Below are 10070 nucleotides of genomic sequence, written 5' to 3'. Positions count from 1 at the left end.
CCCTGGTGTTCCCCTGTACTGGGGCATATAAAGCTTGCAAGTCTAATGGGTTTGGATTCTTTCTGTGTGATTAAAATTACTGTCCTCCAGAAGTTCTTTCCTAAAATGTGACTGCAATCTCCTTAGTGAGCTTCACATTTATATTCTACCTTCTGGCAACCAGGATGTTCAAGAGGCTCACTGACAGGCCCTGCCTGCTGCCTTGAAGATTGCCATCTTCAAGTGTCCCTAGTGGTGGAGAGCACAGACTGAGAGGAAGCTCTCCTGCATCTTCCTCAAAGGACTCCATCCCCATTGCGGGAATCTGGTCAGATTCCAGAAGTCACATTTTGGATGTTGAACTTTCAAATATAAAGTTTAGTCCATATTATGCAATCATTTCTTTACTAAGACTGTGCAAATAGCAGAATGTCTAAGCCTCAACTTATCCTCCTGATTTTCATCCCAGAAATTACATTACAGGTGTGAAATGTTTGGATAGCAAGCCAAAGTTATTTTCCCCCCACAATGGCCCTCTGTCTCTGGGGCTGTTGTGTAGCCTGGACATCTATAGGCACAGGGAACTAGAAAGGAGAATGATTGTAAACAGAGACACAGACTCTGGATTCATTTCAAGAATGAACCAATATTGTCTTTCCCACTTCTGGTTCTGTATTTTTTAGATGACTACTAGCATTGTAAGAAGAGCTTGATCAAATAGTACTTGACTCCCTCAAATGAATCCCTCCTTTAGTACTTCTATGGACTTGGTATCTTTACCCTCTTATCTGAGATTCCTTTGTTTTCCCCTGGAAGTCATTGCTTCTAGGCTTTGTTTAGCTCCTGCAGTTCTCTGCATCTTAGCCATATCTGTTCAGGGTTTAGCCTGAGAAAGGAATTGCTAATGACCTGGATCCTAACACCATTGTACACAGTTGTACCATTGCACATGATAACTTCAGATGTTGTATGAATAGTGGTTCTTAGTGTCTACTGCTGTGCTACAGTCTCTATACGTAAGGACTAAATTACTCATTTCTAATTTGGGATTCTGATGTTAAACCCTACTCATCCTCTGAGGTCAACCGTGAATTCTGTCACTGGTCTCCCCTTTGGTAGCTAGTTGTTAATTATTTGAAAATAAACACAAAGTAACCAAGCATAGATATTTATGTAGAACCATCGTCACAAAGTATCCAGTCTCATTTTTAGGTAATAATATCTAAGATGCATCTCAGTCTTGTGGTTTTTCCAGTTTTTGTTTCTCTAATTTAGTCTTGGGAAGGACCACAAAAACTTCATCTGGCCAGGAGAGCACTGATTCACAATAAAAAGAAATCCGAAAAAGAAACTAGTGTAACCACATAAACACCCATCATTTTCTCCCCCTTCCTGCTTACCTAACAAGTCCATACTTAACCTAACAAGGAAATATGGGGCCTCTTGGACCTAACCACACATTTGTTCTGAAAGGCACCTCTAGATGTTAGTGAACGTTTCATTCCTCCTGGGGCACATTGACCCATTTGATTGATGGTTTAATATCTTCTCTCAAAGTAACAACTCGTGCTGGCTGTTTCTTTTAATTTCAAAAACTGTTCAGTAGTACCACAGGTCATTACTGATCTACTGACCCAGACCCTGAATGACAACAAAATTAAGTGCTTGCTATGAGTTAGAGATAACCTGCAGGCTATCAAACTATTGGTGATAAATGGCACACTGTAGTGGCCCAGCAATATGTACATGATTGTCTGATTCATATTAATTTGTACGTGGAGGAAGGGTGCTGAGATAGCTGAATAAGTAAATCGCATAATGCAATTAAACCTACTCTATTAGAGTGCTTTGTTGCCTTCATTCTTCTTGCTGACACTATGTATATCAGCCCTTGATCCAGTGCAATTAAACTGATTAGCCAATATGAAGCTGCTGGAGTATGTTGAAGGGCTTCTTCTTGTTGTTATTGTTCTTACAGCTTTTTATGTGGATACCCTGTAAGTCAAATGTCATGTTCTCATGGTACAAGTTATACATGATGTGCATAAAGCTCTTTACTGGACACATTAGAGCAGATGCAAGAAGCCTTAATTTTTCTAAGAGCATCCAGGGCCCCCGAATTGCTCATTGGCTTATCAACTTAGATATCACCTGTTAAGCAGCAAGTAACATTTTTTTTCCACATGCTGGCATGCTCCCTAGTGGACTTGGCTTTAGCAGTTTCTTTCTCACAAAAAAACCAATCATATACAGGATCCAACTCTACTTGTATTCCATTCTTCACCATTCACCCATCTCTTCATGTGTCTTTAAAGATTAATATGCTAATGACAATACCTAGTAGAGATGAAAGCCCAGCAATGTCTTATGCAGTATCAGAGTTCTTTTCTAGCTAAATGTGTAAAATTAGCAGAATAGTCTACAGCAGAAATGATTCCCTTTGTCTAGAAGAACTTAGAAGCCAAGGTAGGTTAGGAATCTTCGAGCCAGGCAGTGGTGGTGCACACCACTAATCCTAGCACTCAGGAGGCAGAGGCAGGTGGATTTCTGAGTTTGAGGCCAGCCTGGTCTACAGAGTGAGTTCCAGGACAGCCAGGGCTACACAGAGAAACCCTGTCTTGGGAAAAAAAAAAAAAAAAAAGGGAATCTTGCCTGACAGTTAATCCTGAGATTTGCTAGAGAAAAGTCAGTTCCACTGTTCTGAGCCCAATTTAAAACAAGCTTTATTAAATATTAAATACTGAATATTGATGAGCTTTGGTAAGGATCATTTCCTGGAATTTTCCATCTGAAATTGGTCCCATATCACAGCGGTTTGTAAGGACAGACATATAGGCCACCTTACATTTCAGTGAGGCTTTCTCATTTTCCAAAAACTATAATTCCCAGTATTCCAGGAAGTTACCTGATCCCTGACTAAGTGGGGCTTATGGGTTAATCTTGGGCATCACACACTATCACACAGCTAGTGAGAGAGTCTCAATTTGATGATAATTCTTAATTCCAACGCCCCCTGGAACCCAGCAACATCTTGATAAAAGATGCAAGAAGCATCATTCTTTTCTTCCAGTTCCAGTTGGTGTACTCCTGTTGTACAAGTTCTCCGCCACAATCATATAACTGTCAAAGCAGGACATGGCTTTTACTGTGGGACACTAGTGCCATGCAGTATTATCTATTTTTACTGAAGAGCACATCCCACAGGGCTCAAATGTGTCTGTGTTTTCAGAAAAATAACAAAGGATTTAAAGGATTTCTTATAAGCATCAGACCTCCATTGTCATAGAGACATCTTAGGTGGCTTCTCAGAAGTGACTCTGCTGTGACAAATAGGACATCTCATTAAGGAATGTCAGACAGACACAGACATTGCTCCTTTAAAACAAAAACATAGATGTCCATAAAAACACATTGATTTCTTTTTTAAAAGATTTATAGTGTTCCTTGTATAGAACATTCGTTTTGCTTAGAGCTAGCAATCTGTTCAAAATTCAGTTACAGAGCACCTGAACTTTTGATTGTGATATTGTGATAACATAGATTTCCTTTTTTATTTCAAATGCGGTAACAAATAGATTAATGGACGGGAGAAAATATAGAAGGTGTTCCTGCTGCCAAGTGCCAAGTCAGGTCTTCACTTGTTTTTACATAATATGGATATAGCATATTTAACAATATAAAATAGAACATGTAATCAAAGTGTTCCACATTCAAAATAAATAATAATAGCTGGTGTTTTACTTTTTAATATAGCATGTAGTCAAGATGTTCATTAAATGATTATTATTGCTTTTACATATGAATTAACATACATTCCAAAGAGATAATGCTTAAAACTAGTGAGAATGGAAATTGGAATTGAATGGAAATAAAAACTGGAATTGTTGTTAGGCTGTGGTCCCTGAGATTTTATGGTCTTCTTGGAAATAAAGTGAACAGTGTGTACTGTGTCCCTACTTCCTTATTCTGCAGTGATGATGGTCTCAAGGTTCCCTCATGCTTTCCTCTATTTGCATATTTATAATTTTTAAAATTTATTCAATGAACATGTGTCGAGTGTCAGAGTTGTTTGCCCAGTGGGGATATAAATAATTAAAGTTATCCTCACATGCTTTTCTTTCATGGAATCTAGTGTCGAGACTGGAGGAAGATGCGGTGATGTGCATGAATAATTAAAGAGTAGTATGAAGTGTAGGAGAGGAGATGATAAAAGTGATGTAGCCAATGTAGAATTTCTGAAGTTCAAGTAGAGCTTCACATAAGAATGCATCAGCTAAACTGAACATAAAATATATGAATGAGAATTAAGCAAAAGTAGGCAAATTGATGTTCTGGGAAGAAGGAAATAGATATAGATATAGATGATATAGATATAGATATAGATATGGATATAGATATAGCTGTAAATATATAGAGAGAGTAGATGTTAAGTATGCTTAAATCCCTGGAAGAATTGCGACAGTCTCTATAATTTTCATTTAGTGTAGATTGACGCAGCATGAACTTGAGAATCTCTGGGCCTATTGCAAGAGATATCAATAAGAAGACAGTGCTGAAAGACTTGATTAGTTGTGTTGGAAAATAAGAGTGATAACGAAAACACACTTAAAGAAAAGGAAGTATATTTGAATTACACATTTGCACAGTTCATGCTCCTGTGCAGTTTATGGGATTTATGGGAGGATCAACAGAAAGGCAACAGAAAAGATGCCGAGATGATTCCTATAAGGAGTGTAATTGAAGGCAGTGATGGCAGTGATCAGAAAGAACAGAGAAGAGACATTCATGAAGATCTGATGCTAAGTCTGAAAGATCCTTGGGAGACAGAATCAGAGTTACTGAGGAATAAAGAGAGGAGCAAAATGAACAAGGATAAACACTTTCTAGAAGTAGCTACATAGTACTGAAAACTACTCTTGTGTAATTAATGTCTTATAGTGGATCATCATATGTAGTACAAACAATATAATCAAATAACTACTATACTTTTAGTTGTACTTGATTTTCTAGAATGTTTTAGATGATTATTATTATGGGCAAAACTTCTCAATATCTGTTATAATAATACTTTGCACCATGTCATCATGAGATTGGTTTATTAAAATGCAGAAATTTATATGTGAGTGATTTGTAGAGATAGTTGCAATGGCTTTGCATGGTAGAAGTCTCCGACAAGCAACCTCAATTCTGGGGCTTAGATGGCTTCTATAATAAAACTGGTGCCCCAGGATTTATATAAGGACACCAACTACTTTATTTTTTCTGTGTCTATGTGGCACACAACGCATTCTATTGAACTACGCTGTTGCCAACTCAACATGGATTTAATTTTCAAACCCAGAGACTCAATGGTCACAATGTGAGTCACCTGATCTCTAATAGAAGCAGATTTATTTCAATAAGAATTTAGTATTTGTTCCTTACACTTTAGCTTTCTCTCTGTTGTTTCTTTTTGTCATTATAAGATTGAAAGTCCCTGCTGTATTAGTGCATTACACATAAAGCACACAGCTCTCCTTGAAAGGTAATTTTCCAAGAACAGTGTGTCATGCATATATATATATATATATATATATATATATATATATATATATAAATGATTGAGGATGCTATTTGATTGTTTGGTTTTCTGTCATTCAGTGTTACATTAAAACAACATTTTCTCCATAAATATGAATGACCTCTCCGTTAAAAACTGGCAGTTATAAATGCAACACAGTAACACTTTAAAAGCAAAGCCTTCCCCATGTCCCAAGAGATTTTCATATGAAGTTGAATCCTAGTCAGCTGCCTGCAGAGATGCAGAGACGTTATTTGTTGCTGGAGAGAATAGTAACCAGTTAGTATATTCTCTCAGCTTTCTTCTGTTTACTTATCTAAAGGGATGATTCTTACAAACCATTTGATCTGACATTTTTAAAATTACATTAAGTCAGATTTATTTACTTCAACCTCTGTTCATGGACTGTAAGAACTCTACAACACTGTTAGCATTCTTGTTCTACTGCTACTCTTTCTCATAAACTACCCATCTCTATGAGACCACTGTAGAAAGTTATTTCATCTTTTTTAGCATCCTCAGAACCTAAACCACTGATCTTGATAGGCATGCTAACAAATGTCTTGTAAAAAAATATATTATTGAATAAATTAGAGGCTATTTTGCCAATTATGAATTGTCAATATACCTTTATAACCTCTATTAAAAGTTGGATATCTTTATTTTAGGAACTAATAAATGACCCTTTAGATTTTCTTGGAACATAAGGTCAGCCTCAGTGACCTCCTTCCACTCTGCAGAGAAGATCTGTTCAAAGTGACAGTATGTTGGGCTGACAGTGTATGAGATTAGCTGTAAGGTGTTCTGCAATGCAGAAGCCACACAGGTGTACTCCTTCCCCTCATTTCCATTTTCATTAGAGGTTTGGAAGAGGGCACTGTGGTGTGAGAATTTAAAAATAAAGTTAAGAATAATAATCTGTGGCTGGAGAGATGGCTCAATAGAACTTTCTATTCTTCAGAATATTTGTGGCAGTTCAGAACTATTTGTAATTCCAGTTCTGGAGGATCTGTTTCCCTCTTCTGACTTCCACAAGCATCAGACATACCACACACACACACACACACACACACACACACACACACACACGGTATACTTATAATATGCATGTACCCAAAACATTCATACACATGAAATAAAAATAAATGATCTTTTAGAAAAGTGAACGTTGGATTGTGATCTAGGAGAAGTGGTGAGTATACTTCATCGCTGTGTGATTAGCCATATGGAAATTAGTCACATTTACATAAACAAAAGAGAAACCCCAGCCCTGTGGTGTTGTCTTTGGATTATGTAATCTGCTTTGCCTAGTGTGGCTCTCTGGTCTGCTTTATATATTGCCAAACTCCACTGTGCTTGCAGACCATGAACAGAATTTAAAGTTCATTTTTAGCATGTTTCAGAAAAAAATGGGTTCTTGATTTTATATTAAAAAAACTTATTTTTGTTTGCCTAGGGAAGCTAATAGTTTTGGGATCTGACCAACAGGAAATCCACTATGCTTAACAAGAATTTGCAGGGCCCTCAAGAGCCTGGTGCATTGCAATATTGTGAATTTATTAAATGATATTTGGTGTGTTTTCAGAATTCTTGACTTAAAATAATTTCACTGATGTATACATATATATATATATATATATATATATATATAAAACCAAGAGTAGAAAATGTATAAGCAATAATCTTATGTGGACTCTGAGATGAAAAATGGAATATTGTTTACAATGAAAACTGAAATACTATTTGCAAAATGCATCCTTAAAAATTAAAACATAAGCCTCAGCATTCATTTCAGGATTGAAGCCAAAGGGATTATAATTTTAATTCTTTCCTTTTATCTTGATGTTTATGATGAAAGTGGTACAAATGGGCCTGGAGGGATGACTTAGTTGTTGAGTACACTGGCTGCTCTTTTAGAGGACCTGGGTATGGTTCCCTGAAACTACATGGTGACTCAACCATCTGTAAAGGGATAGTATGCCTTTGTCTGGTCTCTTCAGCACAAAGATTCATGGGATGCATAAACATATGTGCTGATAAAGTACCTGTACCAATAAAATATTGAAGGGACACATAACATTTACATCTCATTTAATGGTTTATAATATTTGTTTCATGTATAATCTTATTTTTTGCCACCAAAGAACATGGTTTAGTCATTCATGTTGTGAGGATAAGAAAACACAGCCAGATGACTGAAAAGTAACAGTTACCCAGACTTGATCAGCTGATTTTATCCTAAAGTGCATTGGATCGTATGATTGCTAGTTGTACTTTGAACCTCATGCCAATGTGGTGTAAAAACAAGCATGCTGTGGGATAGAAGAGAAAAATGTGAAACATATTTAAATAGAACACCCTTTCCAGGAAAAGTGATAACAACAGTTTACAATTTCTCCAACTTCACAAAGCTCTTTTTGACTTATAATTCATGAATTATAGTGGTTCAAGGGTTTAACAGTGGACCCGATTTGTGACATCTGTGGACTGATGTGGGTCTAATTCTATTACTTCCTTTTATATTTTAAGATAGATTGTCGTGTAGCTCAGGCTGGCCACAAACTCATTATTTTGCTAAGGATGGATTTAAACTTCTGGTCCAGGGGTTCAAGATTCAGCCTTGACTGGAAACCAGGGTGTCTGCGCATAGCCTGTTGCCCCACATTCCCTCTTCTGGCCTGGGGTTACAGATATTTACTAAATACATAGTCTATAGAGTAGCAGGGATCCAGACTTCGGCTTTATGCTTGATGTATTCTAGGCAGGCACTAGTAAGTAACTATATCTCAAGTATTATTAATGATACAACACACGAAAGGGTCAAATAGCAGTTTCACTTGGTTAAAACTAATAGAATGACAATGGCTTCCTCCCACCCTTTTCTGAGGTCCACTGACCTTTAAAAAATACTCCTGTCTTAACTGGAACTTGACACTTAAGTGTTTGTGCTTCAAAAGGAATAAATGCTTCCGAGTGGTACATTGGAGACCCTTTCCTTATATTATTCTTACATTACATGTTGTTGTTATGGTGGTGGTGGTGGTGGTGTGTGTGTGTGTGTGTGTGTGTGTGTGTGTGTGTGTGTAAATGTGTGTGATGGTAAGGACGGAACCCAGGACCTTACCTGTGATAGGCTTGTGCTCAACCATTTCACTGCACCTCAGCCCCTGACTTCATTATCTCTAGAGTTGGTGAGAATGACTCATACATTGATTATATTCAATGTTGCTGTTATTTATTTATTTATTTATTTATTATTTTTAATTTTCTTATGACCTTCTCTCAACTGTACTCACTGACTTTCACCCCCAGATCAACTGACAGGAAAAGTGTCATAGTTGATAGCAATGGTGAGGGACACACAGATAATGTACATTTTTTTATCCTGTTCTCCAGATTATATGCATAGCATACAGTCCCCCTAAGGCTGCCACACAATAAATGACAATAGGCGACCTAACTGAAATGGGATTGTGGTTGGAGCTGGATTCCTGTGTTCAAATTCTGAGTCCACAGTTTTTAGGCTGAATGATCTCACATAAGTCATTCATGCCCAGCATTCTGGCAAATGCAAATTGGAGTAATCCTTTCTCACCTGGGACATCTGTCATGAAGGCTGAATGATTGAATCTCTGAAGAGGTTCACAGCATCACCTCTAAGCACACAGTAAATGGCAGGTCTCATTTTTGCTTTCTATTCACATAGTTTCCAAGTTTCTTAGCTGATCAGAACAGATAGAAAAACCTGATTCAGTAGCTTTTCAAGAACTATCTTCTGTTTCTGAGTTGGCGTTGGAGGAGCTGTCAGCTATGTCTGTTCAGATCTCTGTATTTTGTCTTTGTTTTTCCTTGGGGCTTTCCCCACAGGAAGCAAAGGGGCAAGGGCTGGTAAGAACCAAAGCTTTCATCAGGGAGATAAAAGGTATACAAAAAGTTTCTGTTTGTGGTTCTTTAGTTAGGCTAGTGTGTTTACTGTGCAAGTATTTAAGAGTATCAACAGAGAAGCATGACTTCCCCACTTTATTGTAATCAGGAAGTTGAGCAAAGCAGGTGACTGTCCTTAATTGTCAGGATTTGTTATATCAGATCTTAAAATCTCTCTCTCTCTCTCTCTCTCTCTCTCTCTCTCTCTCTCTCTCTCTCTGTGTGTGTGTGTGTGTGTGTGTGTGTGTNTGTGTGTGTGTGTGTGTGTGTGTGTGTGTGTCTCACACACACACAATGGTAGAAGACATGCCAAGATTGCATGTCGATTTGCTTTGAAGCACAAATACATTGATCCAGTTTCCATAGAACTACTTCCTAGAGGAAATGACCTAACCTGTCCTCCCACAGAACAAGATCAATAAACTTCTAAGACCCTAAAAATAATTCTCACTTCCTTTCATGATCCTCATCATTTCTTTCCTTCCTTATTTTATGTGTGCTCATACACACACACAGACACACACAAATGAGTTCATTGTGCTTGCGCATGCATGTAGAGGCCATTAGTCAACCATGTATTCTTCCTAAGCAGGTATCTACCTTCCTT

At 37.5% G+C, this 10070-nt stretch overlaps 1 protein-coding gene across 9 annotated transcripts in view; it reads left to right on the top strand.

The window, feature by feature from the left end:
• Unc5d (unc-5 netrin receptor D) overlaps window positions 1-10070 on the top strand; it is a 541037-nt gene that overhangs the window by 286478 nt on the left and 244489 nt on the right. The gene's annotated exons all lie outside the window — the stretch shown is intronic.

This window comes from Mus caroli, chromosome 8 (assembly GCF_900094665.2).
Source record: "Mus caroli chromosome 8, CAROLI_EIJ_v1.1, whole genome shotgun sequence".
Classification (NCBI taxonomy): domain Eukaryota; kingdom Metazoa; phylum Chordata; class Mammalia; order Rodentia; family Muridae; genus Mus; species Mus caroli.
Note: the sequence above shows the minus strand (reverse complement) of the source record. Positions and strands in the feature narration are given on the sequence as shown.